The following is a 19886-nucleotide window of genomic DNA, read 5'->3' on the forward strand; positions in this document are numbered from 1 at the left end:
CCATTGGAAGATAGACATTGTTACCATGATGTCACCCACTGGTCTGTGAAGCTTCAGCAGTCTTAGGATTTTGGTCACTTCTATGTTTGTTTGTGTTTTTTAACAACAGAGTGGACCACATCTGGAGAGGGTGGAATGAGTGAAGTTTTCAGCTAATCCTAGAAAGCTTGTGTTTTGACTTTCAAACCTGTCGTGTCTGCAGTTTTTGTAATCAGAATCATGATCTAAATGCTGTTGTGCCAGAAGTATTCGCTTTGTCAAGACAAGCTCTCTAAACTCTTAATAGGCTCGTGTTATTAGTGTTTATCTTTTCTGTATTTATCTATTCATTTTTATTATTATTCATACGAGTAAACAGTCGACCCCGCCTATTCACGGTTCGGTATATATAGCATATCTAAAATATTCACTAATTGCTTCCAATAGGATGACAGTTTAAGGTATATTTAGTGTTTGAACTATTAAAATAGGCAGCTATATCCGTTTTTAGAGAGAGTCTCAAGTATTTGTGGATATCAGCTAATCGCAGGCTGTTGTCATCACTAACCTCGACTGTATAGCAATGTCTAATATAGCAATGCCAGAGCAGCATTGCATGGGTGCAAAACAAAGCAAAATTATTATTTCACCCACCAAAACTGGAGCACACACTATATGGACAGGCTGTAAGTATAGTTAAACATAATGCCATGTTACTTTGTAGTAATAAAGATGGCATCAACACCACAACAAGGCTGAAGCGGTCTAATTAAGTGAGTTGAGGTTAGCATCAAACTGTCATATAAAAGATGTATGTAGCTACCTTGACCGTTTAAAACAGTTTAAAACAAAATCCTTAGTGATTATTCTGAACTATTTCATATTTGCTTTGTAAAGCAGCTTCTACTTCATATTTGCGTTTAGCCTTCTCATTTTGGAAAGGTGCAATACAAATATAAAATAACATAAAATGTTTGTATTATTGTATTCTTGTTTTATAATCATTGTCGTCTTATTTTTTAAATTGATTAATTCATTATTTTTATTTATTTGGTTTTGAGTCACCAGGATAAGCAACAGGGCTCATACCATGCCGTAAGCATGCCCAGCTAAAGAAGTGACTATCCTCTTATTTATTTAACTTTCAACTAAAAAGTAAAAAGTAAAGTTAAACTTTTCACTTTTACTCTTTATTTTTAACTATAAATGGTTGGACTTTACAAAATATAATTTAGTTTTAAATAAATCTCAAAAGTAGCAACTGAGACATTAAACTTCCCCCTGCTGGCCATTAAAAATAATGCAGTCTTACCCTTTACTCTACGTCCATCTTCCATATACAGTTAATGTCCTGACATGTGAACTTTTTAGACGTTTGCCTCTCTTTTCTGTCTTTTTGCTAACCTAAACAAACTGTAACTTCAAATTTAAGAAATACCTGAGTTGATCTTGTCATCAGACTTTTGACAACATGATAAATAAATGCATTTACAAAAACATCAAACTATTCCTTAAAGACAAAGAAAAGATCATATTGGTCCAAATACTGTGAGCTTGTGACTGGAATATACCTATGCCCATTGAGTCCTCGGTAGCAACATCAAAGAGCAGCTGTTCAGGGACACACACATTACCGCATGACCTCTCTTAACTTAGAAGTAAATAGTGAAACTGAATCTTCTTGGGGTCTTGAGAAAGGCCCTCTCTGTAGTTTGGCATGACATTGGGCCCCTGAGAGGTATTAAGAAAAAATCCACATGATATTTAGGCCTTGAAAGTGTTCTTTTGGATTTCTTAGCTGGATCTTTTAGCCCTAAAGCACGATGCAGTATGAAATCATACTATAATATCCACTATGACACATTCTGCAAAGAGCCAGTGGCAGCTAAGGCTTCTCTGGAGATGGTTTGGATTTTTTTTCCACTCTCCTTTTACTCGTTATCTGATCATCTGTGGAGGGAAAAGGTGAGTATGGAGTGTGAACAAAAGGTGCTTGAATAAACTAGCTCCCGGCCACATTATTCAGACTCCGGGTATTGTACTCGGCTGACAAGCCTCAACAAGACACGAACCTCCAGAGAAGCTTCTCTAGGGATGAGTGCGACTCCTTTGCTTGGAGATCTCAGTGGATTAAGGGGGAAAAAAGTGTGTAGATGATCTGTATCTTTAGTTCCACATAATCACAACTGTTGTAGTACATTAAAAAAAAAACTACCTCGAGGATGTTATACAACTTCACACAGCAGCCTTGAAGTAAATACTTTCCATTAAGCTGTTACTAACAAAGCTGCTGTGCGTTGACTTAGCGGTGTGTCAGTTTGGACGGTTGCCTTCGATTATGTATAGGTGTTACGCTTTAAACTACAACAATGTAATCAAAACAGATATAACTAATCTAGACATTTAAATGGGCCAGTAGCGCTTTGCAACCTTTTTGGTTGGAGTTAAAAGGAAGCCAACAGGTAAAATCAGCCAGGAAAGCACAGGTGAGTGTAAAACTGTAAGCAACTTTGTTCTGTGTCTGTGTTTTTCCTCTTTTTCTATCACCTTGTTATTCCTCAGATTTACTTTGCAACCCACTAATTGCAGCGACCCCTTGACCTTTCCTCATGCCTAGCTTCACATTTACACAAGCCAACGCCTCAAACGCACTGTAACACTTTCAGTTCCCAGCCAGGAAATTAATTTGGTGTTTGATGTCTGTTATTAGAGCGTTAATGAGTCAATGAGGCCTTTAATAGTCTGAACCTTGTTATCGCTTACAGAAAAGAGCCTCGTTGTTTTCAGTCTTCCTTTTTACTTCCTTTTGGTGTGTTTTTATGTACACGGCTGCGTGGAGCAGAATTTGCCCCTTTCTGATTTCTTTGTTTTTTGTCCCAATAACACGTTTGTGATCATCAAACAAATTTTGATATTAGACAAAGATAGCCTGAGTAAACACAAAATGCAATAGGTATCCAAACATAGCTGGCCCTGTGTGGAAAAAGTAAAATTAAAAACTGGTTGTGCCAACCTTGGCAGTAATAACTGGCAATCTTTTGCAGAATTGTTTTAATTATCCACATTGAAGGGTTTTCAAGCTTGAGCGGACTTTGACGAGGCCAATCTAAAACCTTCATTTTGTTCTTTTGAGCCATTCAGAGGTAGATCGCTGTGGTGCGGCACAACCCATGTTTTTAGTTTCTTTAGCTCGTGGCTCGATATGTTGAGATCTTTTAACTTGCTTCACTTTGTCAGACAGGTTCTGTTTAAGTGATTTCTTGATTCCACAGGTCTGGTAATAATCAGACCTGGATGTGGTTGGTGAAAGTGAACTCAGCTTTCCAAGAAGCGTGGTTAATCACAGTTAATTCATGATTTAAAAGGGGCAGCTTTTTTCCCTTAACAATGGCATTTTTTATTTACTCGGTTTGTATTTGTCTACTAGTGAAATTGGTTTGATGATCTGAAACAAGTGTGACAAATGTGTGAAAAATGTAATTAAAATAAATAGGAAATCAGGGAGGAGGCAAATGCTTTTTCACAGCGCTGTACAGATCATATTTTATTTTTTAAAGATTTATGGACTGAGCGCTTGTACTTCTCTGCCACGTTTAACAAAACTGTTGGTTACATAATCACAAAAAGACAACTTCAGTATGTGTTTTTTTTTTCTTTTTAACACAGATCTCTCTGTGATCACTGGAACAGAATAGACATAACAATGTTTACAGCCGCATCCAATAAAACTGCCCACGGTGAAGTGTAAACTCCTCAGGGACTGCCGGTTTTTATTTATGCTGAACAAAACTTGCTTTTGTTATTTTCCTCTTTTTTCAAGAGGGATCGGAAATATTTCAGCAGTCTAAGATTTCAAACACAACCCAGCAAGCAGCTGAATATTTGTATGGAGCGATGTTTTGCAATTATGAGTCTTATAAACACTGCATCAATATTACAATCCCCCTCCGAGAAACAGATTGTTTGTCTTTCCAAGCTAGTAGTCACAGCCTTCCCTGCCATAAATATCTTCTGTCTTTGGTGCATTCCTCTGCTCTCACCGCAGCCTTTGAGTATTTTCGGAGATTGTCTGGTCTGCACCAATGCTCTCATTCCAGTGGACTGATCACAAGAGACCAGATCCAGCTGTGTCATGAGCCGCAAAGAAAACCACAGCTGATAAGAGACAGAGAAGACGCGGAGTGATGTGGGATAAGGCGTGCCTTTAAAGGCAACGAGCATTTGGATTGCATTAGGAGATAGGGCTAATGACGTTCAGATTAAAACAAATTTAGGCCGGTGTGATTGAAGTAACACTAAATCAACCAATGGCTGGAGATCACTGATGATAGCGTCGACATGAGACATGCCGCTGAGCACAGGAATGGATATGGATCGAGGGCCTGCAGGGGCAGAAACGTCATCGTTGAACAATAGCAGCGCTGGTTGCCACAGACAGCTGGAATGTTCCACCGGGATGACAGAAGGTGTGTCCAATCACAAAAACATCCCCCCCAATCTCTCTCAACACCACCCTTTCCCATCAACATGCCTCCTGGTTGACCCACACCCCCAGGCTCTAATCCCTCAGTCTGAGGTAACTGGTCAGTCGAGACAAATGGCGAGAAGCTGCCTAGTAGTGAAGACGCAGCAGGTGCTGCGCTGTCAAAAAGCCACTTCACACTTCTTCTCTCTCTCTCTCACATCTTCACCACTATCAGCCCTCTGCAAGCCCTGGCCACCCTCACCACAGGAGGGAAGAGCAGGGCTCTCCAGGGTTTAGTTTGTTATCAGCGTACTCCAGCTTTGAAGTGAGCTGGGACAAAATCTGGACTGTGTTTACTTGAAGCCATCTCCCTTGTTGTGTGTGTCAGCCCGAGGTAATTACAGCTCAGCGAGTTGCCCTGACCGTGATGACACGGTGTGGTAGGTGTGGAGAAGTAGGCAGGGCTCAGTGTACATCAGCGTCTGGAGCTGCTCTTACTCACTAGGATGTGGTTTAGACAAGAAAGCTTCCAGAGGGGGGTGGACGATTTGTTAAAAAAGACGACCATGGCCAATATTGTCCTATAATTGTATTGTTATCATCGAGTGCAGGCCTGCTGTGATTTTTTTTTGACTCTGTAGGGTGTCACATCAAAGCAGTAAACTGGAAAGTGCCATTTTTGTTGCATAATTTAAAGGGGCACAGTGTTAAAGTGGTTGTTTTGGCATACTGATGTTTGGTAAAGCACTTTTAACTCATTCTATTTCACTGTTGGACTCTTACATTTTGAAATCTTATTAAGCTTCTTACTTGACTTCATACCAAGAGTAAGTTTGTCATGCAAAATACAAAACTGATGGGAAACAGACAGGTTTTGTGTACGCTGCGCGCTGTTTATGTGCAGTTTATGCATCCGAAACTTTTAAATAAACTACATTTTTCTAACAAACACTGAAATATCGGAAAGTCCAGTTGTTCTTGATTGCATCACTGCTTAGTTGTTCATGTGCGCAGCTGGGAGTCTCCGTCTGTGTCTTTTTGTGTGCTGAGTCACATATATGCTGAATATATTTTACATGTGTCTAATACTTGCTGATCTTTCAGCTCCAGGTCTAGAAAACACAGAAGCTTTAAAAGAGAGTCATAAAAATAGACAAGTGACACATTAAATAAAAATCCTGCATCTTTGACCTCTACAATGAGGTCACCATCTAGGGTTTGTCCTGGTTTGCGTGCACTTATTTCCCTTTGAGAGTGGAGGATCATTGCAAACAGCCATCGTGTTATGATGAAACACATTTCTATCCTGATAGGCGGGGTCTCGTCTAACATCCACGGAGCACAAAGGGTCACTGAGCGGTCTGGTGAGTGTGAAAAATGGTCAAATCTCAACCCAACTTAACAGCCGTGTCAGATTTTGGACTGATAACTACGACTGTGCTCTACCAAACAAAAAAAAGCAAATCTAAACACGTTTAACATAATGAAAGAGCAGGTTTTAGAGTTTTTCTGACAGTAATTTAGGAGAAATACGTGGCAGTATAAGGGCTTCTAATTACGCAGGCAAAACTTGCTGGTTTTGCTCAATTAATAGGATTGTTGCAAAAAATACACCCGTTACTATTCTTCACTTGGAGCTTCAGCTGCATCACAAGCGTCCTGTGAGATTATTTTTGCATTTCAGCAGCTCTATTTCTAATAAAGGACTCAAAAAGACAAGCCAGATCTATCAGCGTTATTCTCTAGTGAGTGTTATATGATAATGAGGTTTTCCTCCCTTCAGCCTGTTTAGTAGCCAAGACATGATCTTGGTAGCTCTCAGAATACCAATTAACTGCAGAAGCCTTCAGAGCTGTTGGGGGGCAAAAAAAAAGGAGAAAAAAGAAGAAGTGAATATGTATATTAGAGTAGTCAGGTTTAAATGTCACAGCATGCGCTACGATACAGGTTTTTATCATCGATTGTGCTGTACAATCTTGTTTCCCCGACTCCAAACATGCTGATGATGTCACTGTTAGCATGAAGTCAAAGGTCAGATTCCACATAATGCTGCTGAAGCCTCGCAGAAGGGCGGACTCGCAGACCCAGGCGCACGGACTCTGTAATCTGGAACTAAAGTGCTGCTGGAGCTTGGTGCATTGCAAAAGGCCAGATATCCCCCTGCAGTCCTAATGCAGTTGTCAGAGAAGATGTGTAAGCGCTCCGTCACAGTAATACCACAGAAAATAAGTCTTGCATCATCTGTAATATCCTGTGAGGTAGATTCTTCTAACCTCGTGCATCATTTGAGCATATTACAGGGTGACATGTTATGAAATCCTGTCCTCTTTGTGCTGGCTGAAGATTTCACTTTATTTTGCTGGTGCACGTATAAAAAAGAAAAGAAAAATCTGAGCACAGTTAGGATATTTATCTTGTCACTCTCTTTCTTTTTTATCTTGCTACAATAAATTTTGATTGTTATCCCGATTTAATAGATTGTTCTCACATCTGAAAGACTAATCGTCCTTCTGCTCTGAACAGCGCTGCAGCACACGGCTAATTTGAAGAAAAACGTAAATGAAAATCTCTTTACCGAATAAAAGCTTTCATTTTAACGACGTGCGTGCACACAGGTGACGAATCGCACATGGCAGGTGATTTAATGTGACAGTGAAAGCTTTTCTCTTTTTTTTTACTTTCAAAGTGAGTACACACACAGATTAGGGAGGATCTACAAAGTGTATCGCAATCTGATAAGACTTGTGGTGTTTTCATTGGTGAGTGTCCCTGCTTTTATCTCCCACAACTGCCGAGTTTCTCTTATCATGTGCAGCACAGTCTGGAATTCCAGCCTCTGATAATTGTCTTGTAATCTTTGGTCAGCCGAGCAGAGAGTTAAACTATTGAGGACTGTAAAATACTTCAAAAAAACAGATCAGTGAGTCACTAAATTTACCACGAGGGATCTCTCACTAATACAATCTTTGCATTTTGTTGTTTTCCCCAGACCCCTCAGCTAGATCTTCTGGTTATGATCAGCTGAGGAATGCAATTGAGTTTGGCTGTAAAGGAGCAGCAGAAGATAAAGATGCTGCAGAGGGAGGCTCTGCGTACGTACAGCCTGAGCTTTAAGGCTTGTTTCGGTTCGACGTGCTTCGCTGACTGCTTTTCTCTAAAGTGAAAGAACATTTTAGGGATAAACATCATTACATCTATTATAATAATCACAAGATCATAAGTAAATCCTTTCTGTGCTGGAAGAGGTGGCCGATCATATGCTGCGCCTTTTGAAGTCTGTTCATTGCTAGCAATTTTGATAATCAATTCTTTGAACTAAATTTATCAAATAAGAATATCAAACAGTTGCTATTTTCCAGTTTCCCTCACAAAAGGATTGATGCCACTCACGTACGCAGCTTAGTTTCCGATTAGCGCAGACTATGATAACTAATCTGCCTTCCAGCACCTCTAAAGCCTCCTAATGAACATGCTGCATGTATTTCATGGATTTATTTGATCCATATACAAAACTAAAATGTGAAGACAACATGTTCCGCTTCAGCTAACTCACCTGCTGCAGGCTCTAGCTACACAGAAAATACAGATATAAGAGAGCTATTGGTCTTCTCATCTAAGTGAATAACCTTGACCATGTCATTACAATGTTCTGCTAGGAAATCTTGGGTCTTGTCATTTCTGTGGATGTTACTTGACACATAACATCCACCTGAACATTATTGTAGACCAAGCACCCCCCCCCCCCCCCCCAACCCCACCCCACCCCTCCCAGTGGCAAAGGCACTCACCCGACAGAGGCTCTGTACCGCAGCAGGACAGTGTCCCCATCCACATCGCAAAAACTGATCAGAAACGACTCGAGGAACACGACAGAGCGCCCGAGGTGTTTGCTTAGTCTCCAAACTCCCCGGATCCCAATCCGATCAAGTGTCCCATGGATGCTTTCTGAAACAGCCAGAGCCACATGTGGCCCAAAGTCAAACACTACAGGAAGGCTCCAGTGGTCCCTGTCAGGTCAGAGCATACACAGTACCAGGCAGGTGGTTTTAATGTTGTGGCTGATCTACAGTGATTAAAGACTACAGTGATTTCATATGTTGTACTCCTTGTGATCTTTGAACCTGCTGCCAGTGTATTGTTATGTTTTGCCAATAAAAAAAAAGTCTCTAATAAGAGTTGGAAAATATGTATTTCATAAAGTGTTTTTTGCAACATGTTTTTAAGGCTGGTTAGATTTTCGATCTCCCGCTGCAAAATAAACCCGCTAACAAGAAGCCCGGAGGAATACAGCTTGAGCGTGAGGTAAAGCTCCTCTGCCTTGATGCCAAGAGAAAGCCGAGGCAATGGCTGACCTTGTCCTTCTTTGCTGTTGGTCTGTGGGTTTGGGCCAGGGACAGGAACTCCCTGTACAGACACTGTGTCTGCGATTGCTAAAACTACTCCACAGTAGAACGCTTTGTTCACTGCCACCAAGGAAAACCTAGACAACAAAAACACACACACTCTGGAAAAATGAGCACTTGAGAGGGGCCGTTTTCTCCCCAAAATGTCTTGCTTGGGTTTCAGTGGTCAATAGTATTCCCTTCAGAAGGGGAAAATTCATGCAGCTTTTTCTTTCTTTTTTTAAAGGAATACCTCAAGATAATGCATATAAGACCTGTTGTTATCAAACCATTAATCCATCTTTACAAGTGTTGAAGGGCTGTGATTGCATGTGTTAAAAAAGAGCGCATAACCGCACAAGACTCAAGTTGTTTAACTGCGGGGGGAGTGTGACTTGAGGGGAAACTTATAACTGATACGGTTTGGGGGTCATGTGGTTATTTGTATCACTTATCTTAGCGATCTTAGCGTGAGCCAGCCAAAGGAAATAACAGCATAGCAGTAGAGTTTATTAGATAATTAGATTGTATGCACAAATATAATCTAATACTGGCTCGGCAACTCTTGTGACGTATATTTAAACACCAGATATTTGGCAACCGCACGCTAAAATAAATATTAATGTTACAGCAACAGTTGGTGCTGTGCGGGCATTCAGCATTTGTCATTCACTTCCAATCCAGCTGACCAAATATCGCTGGCAAATAGTGTCATTTCAATCACAGTGCCCTCAAAGCTGATAGGTTATCCAATTATGTGTGTTGATGCATTTCCTGTGAAGCTAGGACATTGCTCATGACCTTTTCTTGATAGAAATGAAATTTTCTCCCCCTCAGGCTAAGCAAAATCTCACAGCACTCCACCCTTTGAGTGAGTCATGCTGGGATAGTCAAACAAGCCTACACGATGATGAATCTGCAGACGTTACTCCTGGAGAAGAGCTGTTTAGAAATCAGCCACCGTGCTCTTCGATGTGTCGCATGGCTCTCTTTCCGCACTGGCGTGTCTCGGGGCGTTAGAGAGTTGTCGACTTTGGGGGGGGTGGCGGCGGCAGCGAAGGTGGTGGTGGCGGAAAGTCCTTGCCACTCTTTGCTCAGCGTCTTAGAGCAGGTTATCTCTCCCTGCAGCAAGCCGCCACGCGCCTGTTGCACCTGATTGTCTCATCGGCACATTCCAGGTGAGGAGGCCTGACAAGCCAGGACAGAGCACCCAGACAGTGATACACTTGTTCAGCAGCCGCAGGTGTAGCTGTCCTCTTTTTCTCAGCTCTCCCAGAGGTGTTTGGCGTCGCGGAGGAGTGAGAGTAATTTGAAGCCAAGACAGGGAAAAACCAGTGACAAATTACTTTTTTTCTATGAAGCACAGTAAGAAAAGAGCAGCCATTTTTTATGTGGTCATCTTATTGACCCACATGCCCATCCATCACTCAAAGTAGAGTCTGGAGTAAAAAAAAATAGTAATAAAAAATACAATAATTGACTGAGTTCAGAAAACATCCGGTGCGAGAGGGAAATTTTCAATGTGCACATTCATTCTGCAACTGGGTCGAGCATTATGACATTGTTCAGTCAAGAATTTGAGTGCAGCAGACTATAGGGGCAAAATAATAGGAACACCTTATAACACGGTAAAATCCAAGCGGGAGTTAGCTTGAGCTCGCTGTTCTATATTTTTTTAGTCAAATTAATAAAATAGCTGTAATTTTCATGCACAAAAGCAGCCACCTCGGCTTACGAGACTTATTCAGATAATATAAGTGGGAACAAGAATTTGTGTCAACCACAGCTACAAAAAAGAAAACCAATAAAATACCAGAAATCAACTCAGGATGGCCCTTTAACAGCACGCCAGTCCCCTTGTTCTGATGTTCTAAACCGTGACCGCTCAGTAATCACCAGTACTTCATGACATCAGCAGTCGTGAGTCAAACCACACATGTATTCACACTCAACGTTCATCTGCAGCTCAGCTAACGACCTGTTTTGTGTCTGTGTCCTGCACATCTTTGACGCTGTGTTGTTTAAAATCTGTCGTAGACAAACACCTGCCAAGGTACTAAAAACCACCTTTTGTGGTTGTTCCCACTACAAAACATCATCATGACACACACACACACACATATATATTCACAAGCTGGAAACAATACCAGCCACGTTGCCATGGCTGCTAATTATTCAGGCCTCCCTGTTGACAGAAAACAACCGTAAATTATACATCGTATAATTATATCATTAAAAACATCATAAGAAAAACTAATAACGAGCCCATCTTCTTTTACAGGTTTGTGAGAGAACAAAAAAGTAGGTTTCGATATTTACACTAGAATATTTCAGAGGTTTTGTAATTATTTTTTTATTTTTCCATACTTAGTGTGGCCTTTATATCATATATCTGTCTGCAGTGGAAGCTCTGTTTAATCTTCTTGTGGTTTGTTGTTTTTGTATTCTTCCAAAGTTGTGTTAAAACAATTACTTGTGACGTCAATAAGTAGGAAAAGCACCAGCAATTTTCATCGTGATTTCATTACCTTATTTATCAAGTAAAAATGTCCAACATTTGCTGTCTGCTTTAAAATTAATAGATCGAGTTATAATATTCATATCTGTAGGGTGTTGCATATTAAAGGTGATAGGTTTGTAATAAGCTAAAAAAGATTTATTAATGAAATCTGTGAACTTAATTCTCTAACAAAGCATCAACAAAAACATGAGCATATTATACACCCCTATTATCTTTTATATAACGGTAAGGTGTTCCTGTGGTACCACTCCTCTACTCCTGCACCTAAAATAGTTTCTGATTAGAAATTTTATTCCACCCCTCCGAAACCAAATAACGATCCTACGCTGTGTCCTCCCCCCCAACATTAATAACGTCTGTTCATCCCCACTGGTACGTGCACCTTCTAAATTTAGGACTTCATGGGTCTGTTCGGCCGTCGCTGAGGGGCGATCAGCCATTCAGGAGGAGGGAGGAAACAGGAACTGAAGCATTCTGATGATGTAATTGGCAGCAGATGTGGGGGAAGACAGAGATAAAGGAGAAGGAATTCAAAATAATATCTGTTTGGGCATGCATGAGGGAGTTATCATGAGCGCAGTGGGATCGTGTTTTGACTTTTGTTTCACTGATTCAGTGTTGCCCAAGTGCTTTCATTTTACAGTGGTCTGAGCTGTGGAAATCTGACATTTCAGTCCAGAAACAGCAGTGGAAAGATACCGAAAGAGCCCTTAATGAAAACATAGCTATACTTCACTGATCAGCGCGCACAGAGGGCCTGGAAGAAATAAAGTGTATATACTAATACTTGTTTTGAGCTGTCGGGGAGCTATAACATCAACTGAAAGGAGGATTTTAAAACCTGGCTTCCTAATGCAGGAAACAAGCAAAAAATAAGCTCGCATGTGAAAGTCACGGCAAAGACAGCGACTGAAGAGGGTCAAGTAGCCACTTTTTTCTGCCTTCCTTGTGGTCTGACAATGAGGCGGTGAGAACAACAAGACAGGACTGAGTAAGAGGATGCAGAGGGGGGCGGATGCAGGCTGGGACCTGCTTCGGCATTAAGTTATGCCTTTGTAAGGCAGAAGCACTTGCCTGTGGCAGGTGCAGGTAGCAGACGTGACGCTGCTGAGGTGTTTCTATTGAGAAGTACCCAACCTGCTGAGTTGTCGGGACAAGTTAGAGGACTCAGTCACCACCCTGCTAGAAAAAACTAACCAGATCCGCACACTATGACTTGCACTTCTAAAGATGCGACGGAGGAACTGGAAAATCCCAGGGCTTGAACGTAAAATTATAGGATTGTTGCGACGCTTGTCATGGAAGCTAATGTGGAAGATAATACATCATAACAGCAATTACAATCTCAGGGATTGTCTCTTATGTACCACCCAAAAAAAGCACTAAAGGCAGATTTAAATAAAGGCATATATCATCCACGAAGTGCTCAGCAGTTATATTTAAAATTCGAAATGTTAGCTTTTATGGGAGTGGACTAATCCTAAAGCTTGGGTTTAGAGGGATACATAATAACCAGGGCACTTCTGAAGCTTTCCAGGAGAGGATTCACATTTTCCACTGAAGTCCCAGTCAGAAATGTTTCTTAATAAAAACCCATCCTTCCTGTTTATCGGGGCCCTCGCGGTTATTCGTCCTTCTGGCTCTGTGTGCGAGGATGATTAAAACTCAGCCTCCCCTGTATTCAAGCCACAGAGAGGCACCTGTAGCTGCCGTCATACACTGCAGCGGATCGCCAACAAATGGAAGCTTGCAAGCCTAGCCATGTCAGGTGGGATTCCTGTCATCGCGGCGCAACAGTAATCATCGTCACAGAGGAGTCTGAGTGAGGGAAAAAACAGGAATGAAAAGGTTCAGTGTGTTAAAAAAATGCAAAGAAGAAGCTTCTGAAGAAGACGTGACTCACCATGTGCAGCACTTGCTCAAAACATTTTCTTGTTGTAGGAGTGGCAATGAAAAGCCCGACGCAATCGTTTCTCATCAAAGATGCTGCTTGCAAACTTGTTTCTGACATACTGCAGAGAGAGAGAGGTGGGGGGGGGGGGGAGGGTTTCCTCGATGTGATGGTGTTTAGCTATAACTTATCAAAATTCCATATCAGGATGTTTGCAGTTGAATCTGAGCTCTGATATTTAAGATTCAGAGCCTGTTTCAGCCTGTGTTGAAAAAAAGAGAGAGAAATCCCCCCAGAGAGATGATGTGAAAGATTTTTAGCCCTCATGCTGGTTTAGAGAATCAAAGATCACATCAATGCCCACCAACACAGAGTCACAGGAATTTAAATTTACCTCTTTAAGCCCTCTTTAAGCCCCACAGCCTTGAGCATTTTATCAGCAGGGAAGTTCAGTCTGGACTTAACACAATATGCTGGTATTTAAAAATTGTCTTAGTCCCTATAACTAATGGGGCAAATGCGATGATATCCATCTAAAAGCACAAAGTTTGGGGGCAATTACTGTGGACACCTGAAGGAGTGGAGGGTTTTAACAATGAGAGCAAAGTAAGCAAAAGGATCCGCCTTTCCCTCCCCTGTTTGCTTTGCCTGAATGAATAGCAGATCCACCAGCATGGCAGTGTCAGAATAGATTAGCGCCATGGTCCATCTCCCTGCCTTCACAAAATAAAATCCTCTTAAAAGCAGAGGATGTCACTCAATCTCCCGAGACGCATTTGCTTGGTGGACTCGGAAGCTCTCGCTTCTGGGAAATATACCTGCACAAATAGAGGAAGTTTAAACTGAAAATGAGCTGCCAAAGAGGAATTTGCCAAAGTATAAATCTCCCACACTGACTGTATTTCCTCAGACAGGAATACACGCGCTATTAAAGTTACTAATTTTTAAGGCAGCCGTGTATACTCATGCATTATGGAAGTGCAAACAGTCATTAACTTCAACAAATGATGCCCACTTAATCTTTCGTTTTAAAGAGAATACATTTAGGTGGCCATCTTTAAAGGATCTATACGCCGCCTGCAGCTATCTTTTATTTTATAAACATAGCCCAGGGCTGCGAGTAAAAGGAGGATTTTCCAAACCGTTCTGTGTTTTCAGTGCGTGTAACTAAGAAAACAACAGGAAGTTCCTCTATGAGAGCCCAAAGGCAGAGGTTAAGAGTTCAGCACTCGCAAACCACTCTGCTGCTTTCCTTACAAAATAAAAGCCTTTATTTATTCAAAATAAGAAACTTGCAGGATAATGAATTTACAAAAAGCGAAGCATGAAGATGAAAAAAAAAAACACTTAACTAATAAAACACACAAGGTGATATAAAGAAAAAGTGCAATTCTAAATATGCCCACATTGTGAATTACGCAGAGTATAAGATGGAAAAATCTTAGGCTTAGGGTGATGGCATGCTTCTCCATAGTGATTTGCACAGTCTGAGACTAGGAGGAGGCACAAAGTCCTTGGGGCTTGCATTATGAAGGGCATCTAAAAGAAACAAATTTGTGGAGCTACCTTCTGTGGTGACCTCTTGTAAATAAGGGAGCAGCTGAAAGTGGCACACAGTCTGTTCATTCAGGCAATTTTTTACATTTTCCCTACAAGGGCACCTAAAAGCAGAATAGTACTATTGGCATGGTCCCGGCAGGCCTGCTCCTTTTGCTTCCCCTTGTCTCTCCCTCTCTCTGCTCTCAGGTGGAGTTGGGCAGGCCTTGGTGCCTTGCCCCCTTGGGTGGAGCATTTCTGCCTTTAGTCCAGCCAGCACACCTTTCTTCCATTAACTCATTATCTCCTGGGAATAAAAGGCTAACTGAAACCACGCTTTGCCCGATTGTCATCACCTTTATGGTGGTAATCAGCCTATAGGTGGGTTTAGGGTTTTTTTTTGTTTATACCTGACCCTGTTCTCTAGTCTTTAATCCTAGTTTCCTCCCTGTGTGTGTCTTGACTGGACTCAAGTAACTTGCAATCTGAAAGTCTCACTTACTGTTCACCCAAAAAGCAAGGATATACCTGCAAACCCAAAGCTAGCCACCTCTCATTATGACTTACCTAGAAACTTCACGTGCCTCCCCCACCTGTACATCACAAAGGGAAAAAAAAGTCAAAGTTTCACTGGTTGTGGCAGCTTCAACACCAACCTGCCAACTCCTCTCTGGCACTTCCTTCTGCCCCCTTCCCCTGAGTTGGTGCACGCTCAGAAAGACCACTTACCTGAGATTAACTTACCAATGCCCTTGCTTTTAAATCCTGTTGACATAAAAACATTTAAAGCTTGCATTGATCTCAGTTGTTCTGCTTTTAAGTCAGTTTGTTCCTGTAACTGTGAAAAATATAATTTTAATCAAATTAAAACCAGTTTTAAAGTCATATTAGTCACAGTGTTAATTGATACTGTGCTTGTTCGTTTTTAAGGTTATGGTTCATGCAGTTTGAATGTATTATATTAACAAATGCATTTAAAATTAAATTAGGAATTGGCTTTTATAAAAAAAAAGGGGGGGGGGAAATATTCCACATATTACATATACACTCAACAAAAATATAAACGCAACACTTTTGTTTTTGCTCCCATTCCCCATGGGATGGACGTAGAGACCTAAAATTCATTCCAGATACACAATATAACCATCCCTCCCAAACAGTGGTCACAAATCAGTCCAGATGTGTGGTAGTGGGCACATCTGCTATATTGAGATAATCCATCCCACCTCACAGGTGTGCCACATCAGGATGCTGATCTGACATCATGAGTAGTGCACAGGTGTACCTCAGACTGCCCACAACAAAAGGCCACCCTGGAATGTGCAGTTTTTTGCGCTATTGGGGGTCTGGGGACCCAGAACCGGTCAGTATCTGGTGTGACCACTATTTGCCTCATGCAGTACAACACATCGTCGCATGGAGTCTATCAGATTGTCAATTGTGGCCTGTGGAATGTTGGTCCGCTCCACTTCAATGGCTGTGCGAGGTTGTTGGATATTCGTGGGAACTGGTACACGCTGTCGTATACGCCGGTCAAGCACATCCCGAACATGCTCAATGGGTGACATGTCCGGTGAGTATGCTGGCCATGCAAGAACTGGGACATTCTCAGCTGCCATCTGCCCTGAACAATGTGAACCATGATTCATCCGTGAAGCGCACACCTCTCCAACGTGCCAGACGCCATCGAATGTGAGCATTTGCCCACACAAGTCTGTTACGGCGACGAGCTGGAGTCAGGTCAAGACCCCGATGAGGACGACGGGCATGCAGTTGAGCGTCCCTGAGACGGTTTCTGACAGTTTGTGCAGAAATTGTTTGGTTGTGCAAACCAATTGTTCCAGCAGCTGTCTGGGTGGCTGGTCTCAGACGATCTTGGAGGTGAACCTGCTGGATGTGGAGGTCCTGGGCTGGTGTGGTTACACGAGGTTTGCGGTTGTGAGGCCGGTTGGATGTGCTGCCATATTCTCTGAAACGCCTGTGGAGACGGCTTATGGTTGAGAAATGAACATTCAATGCACGGGCGACAGATCTGGTTGACATTCCTGCTGTCAGCATGCCAATTGCACGCTCCCTCATTGCTTGTGGCATCTGTGGCATTTTGCTGTGAGACAAAACTGCACATTCCAGGGTGGCCTTTTGTTGTGGGCAGTCTGAGGTACACCTGTGCACTACTCATGATGTCAGATCAGCATCCTGATGTGGCACACCTGTGAGGTGGGATGGATTATCTCAACATGGCAGATGTGCCCACTACCACACATTTGGACTGATTTGTGACCACTGTTTGGGAGGGATGGTTATATTGTGTATCTGGAATGAATTCTAGGTCTCTACGTCCATCCCATGGGGAATGGGAGCAGTAACAAAGGTGTTGCGTTTATATTTTTGTTGAGTGTATGTACATACTAAGCAATAAATAGGCCCAACACATGTTAGCTAAGAGCATCTAAAAAAAGAGTCGATGAAGGACTAATTAAGTTGGTGGGTGATATTTCCTTGATATTTCATATTTTTTAAATAATGTGAAAACTTTAAATAGACTGTGGGATAGACTGATAAATATGCAGAAACATACAGGGCTGAACACACTGATTCCACCACCTGTCGTAAAAACAAGAAAACACAAATATTTTCGCAATCTGTCAAAAACTTGTTTAAATTTGAGGCACACTGGACTTCAAAGAGAGTCCGAAATTAATCAGCTATAACATGCAAACACTCTTCAGCAAAGCAAGTAAATATGTTTAGCATCTTACAGAATGAAAAAATAATAATCTGCTTTTTTCAGCTTTTTTGTAAAACTGGATAACATTAATAACAACAATAATTCTGTTTTAGCATTAAAAATATTTTAAATAAGTTAAAGCACTTGCACATACTGTAGTGGTGGACTAACCAGGTGGTGGTCTATATGTTGAACTGCACATTATGTATTATTTATACTGTACTCAGACATAGTCCCGGTATAAGTATCTGATGTAATAGTTGCTATGCCACACAATTTTGAAATAACTCCTGTGTTTTGTGTTTTTGTTACCTACCCCAAAATTACAAAAAATCCAAAACAATAAAACAAACTTTTATAAAATGTAGAACAAATATGAAATTAGTGCTGACTTTATCTTGGCTACAAACACTATGAATCCTGGGTAATATTTAACATTAATCTCCACTAGAAAATATTTATAAATAAAAGAGTTGTTCAGCTGTTATAAAGATTTAGATTTATATGTTTATTTTGAGTTTTTAGCCCCATGCCTGCTTCTTGCTTTGAACCCCACAGACCTGAAAGATTCATGCACTCCATACTTTCTATTCATCTTCATCTTCCAAGGCTTTTCTCTCCTGTAAAATACTTTCTAAGGTCCTCTGGCCAGAATTTTTTTTTTATCAAACAGATGATTGGGATAAGATACATGCACTCGAAGCTCTTTATTTGTTATCGTCATAATTTGACAGCACAGTGTGAGGAAATGATGATTCAGATGTTTTGACTACATGCACACACAAAAAACCCATCCTGCAATCCATTTTATACAAGTCACACACAGACACTATAAAGGGGAAGGTGTGCAGGAAAATGCAACAGCCGACTGGTTTTCTGTGCTTGATATGTACGATGTTACAACCTTTACTGTGTGTGTGTGTGTGTGTGTGTGTGTGTGTGTGTGTGTGTGTGTGTGTGTGTGTGTGTGTGTAGTTTAACACACTACAGAGTGTAAGGTGTGCAGGAATAGCAGGCAGGTTCTCAGTGCAATGTTATGTCGAGTGTCAGCCTGAAATGTTTTTTTCATTACAGTCAGCATCACTTTCAAACTAATGCACTGCAATTGGAAGAATGTTTTCTGCCTGCACGATGTATGTTTTTGAAACTTCCCTGAGGGGGACACGTCACACTGGCAACCAAGAAAAGGCAGCTTTAAGTTTTTTAAAGATTCCTGCAGTTTGATCACAACTATTACCAAATAGCTGAAGGCCTGTAATTAACCAAGCAGGTTTGATGCCTAAATCTCACCGATTGTTGCCCCTAAACTCAACCAAACAGCACGTGGAAACAAAAGTAAGCAACAAATGAAATGTAATCCAAGAGAAACTGTTAATAAATAAAAGCCTGCAGACTGTGGTGTGAGCGGGAATTCATTAAAAGGTAGAAACAATATCAGTACACAAAGGTTGGTGTTCATGTATACATGAACTGCCATGAGCATCTGTGTGTACGTGGTGCACAGAGGAGCTGGGAGGACTATTTTATTTTTGCCACATTTTATTGTTTTCATGTACAATCATTTCCACACTTATTTCTTATTATTGCATTTTACTCTCAGGTCCAGTGAACCTGACTGTGTAGGGAATATACAATCAGTTTCTTTCAGTGTTCTCAGTAAATATATTGGTGGTTTTTTTTACAAGTAAATTTATTAATTTTTCTTTTAATAAAGACTGAGAACACCACACAGGGTTGAATGGCTAATCTGCTGTATGAATCATTTTCTAACCAGATAATTCAATCAAACTACAGCGAGCTGGATCAAAATTAAAAAGAAAAAAACAAGCTTAATGAATTCGAAGAAATTCAGTGAGTCAATACTCTTCCTCTCAGTCTGCTGCTGTGCTGCTGTCAGAAATGTTGATCTGCTGTGTTGCACACTGCAAAAACATATTTATTTATTTATTTATTTATTTATTTTATTTTATTTTTTGTGTCCCGTTTGGATCTTTAGCCATCAGAATTGTTGTCTTAAGGCCAAGAAAGATGCCAAGCGGATTTATTTTACCAAGTGGATCATCATGGCCTTGCCATATTGGTCCATTTGATTGACCTTTATTATAATTATATATTTATTTTATTTTCAGTTGCTACAAACGGGACAGACATGACACACCACATCTAACAATAGCCTTCACTGACTTCCTAGCTCACGTTACAGGATGTGATACAATGGTTAAGCTAGAAATCAGTTTTAAAATATACGTTCTGCACACAAGGCTGAGTAAAAATGTATTATTGTTGTTCTGGTAGAGACATGGCATTTCATTCAGTATATATTTCGCCATGTATTTCTGTGTAATGTTTGTTTAGATTTTATCAAACACAAACGTGTCTGCCAA

Source organism: Diplotaxodon limnothrissa, linkage group LG18 (genome assembly GCF_057381915.1).
Source record: "Diplotaxodon limnothrissa isolate DT_005_m linkage group LG18, D_limnothrissa_male_GT1.1, whole genome shotgun sequence".
In the NCBI taxonomy this organism is placed as follows: Eukaryota; Metazoa; Chordata; class Actinopteri; order Cichliformes; family Cichlidae; genus Diplotaxodon; species Diplotaxodon limnothrissa.